The sequence below is a fragment of the Orycteropus afer genome, unplaced genomic scaffold (assembly GCF_000298275.1).
Source record: "Orycteropus afer afer isolate SDZICR_OR568_19922 unplaced genomic scaffold, OryAfe1.0 scaffold00084, whole genome shotgun sequence".
NCBI classification, from domain to species: Eukaryota; Metazoa; Chordata; class Mammalia; order Tubulidentata; family Orycteropodidae; genus Orycteropus; species Orycteropus afer.
Window position 1 is genome coordinate 4068006 of NW_006921671.1, and position 678 is coordinate 4068683.

Sequence of the window (678 nt, forward strand, 5' to 3'; positions counted from 1 at the left end):
TGTAACCCATTGTTGTTGTTGTTGTTATTTTGCCGTCGAGTCGGCCCCGACTCATAGCGACCCCTCCTTGGGTTTCCGAGGCAGTTATCACTACGAAGTAGATTGCCCCATCTTCCCTCTGAGGAGTGGCTGGTGGGTTTGAACTGCCAGCCTCCTGGTTAGCAGTCAAGTGCCTTAGGCACTATGCTACCAGAGCTCCCTTGCAACCCACAGGGAGGTCAAAGATCCTGGATACCTGGCCCCTTACGAAGTACCATGGGAAGAGGGATTTCTTGTAATTCTTCCCTAACACATGATAGGGTTTCCTAATGTTGTCAGTCCTTCCTTGTACCCTGAGTTTAGGAACAAAGTGCCTAGAGAAGCTGAGCAGACAAAGTAGCATATGCAAAGCAGAAAAAAGGTCCAGAAAGCAGACCTGGGCACAAGGGGAAGTGGTAGAAAGAATAACAAGTGGAGCAAAAAAGAGGGGGAGAAAGTCTCTTCAATTTAAGGAGTTGGTTATGATGCCCCTAGCTCTGGTAGCATAGTGCCTAAGGCACTTGACTGCTAACCAGAAGGCTGGCGGTTCAAACCCACCAGCCACTCCTCGGAAGGAAGATGGGGCAACTGCCTTGGAAACCCAAGGAGGGGTCACTATGAGTCAGGGCTGACTTCACAGCACATAACAGCAACATATAT

At 49.6% G+C, this 678-nt stretch overlaps 1 protein-coding gene across 1 annotated transcript in view; it reads right to left on the reverse strand.

Annotated features, from left to right (window-relative positions):
- Positions 1-678, reverse strand: part of ACVR1 (activin A receptor type 1) — a 78182-nt gene that overhangs the window by 36453 nt on the left and 41051 nt on the right. The window lies entirely within an intron of this gene.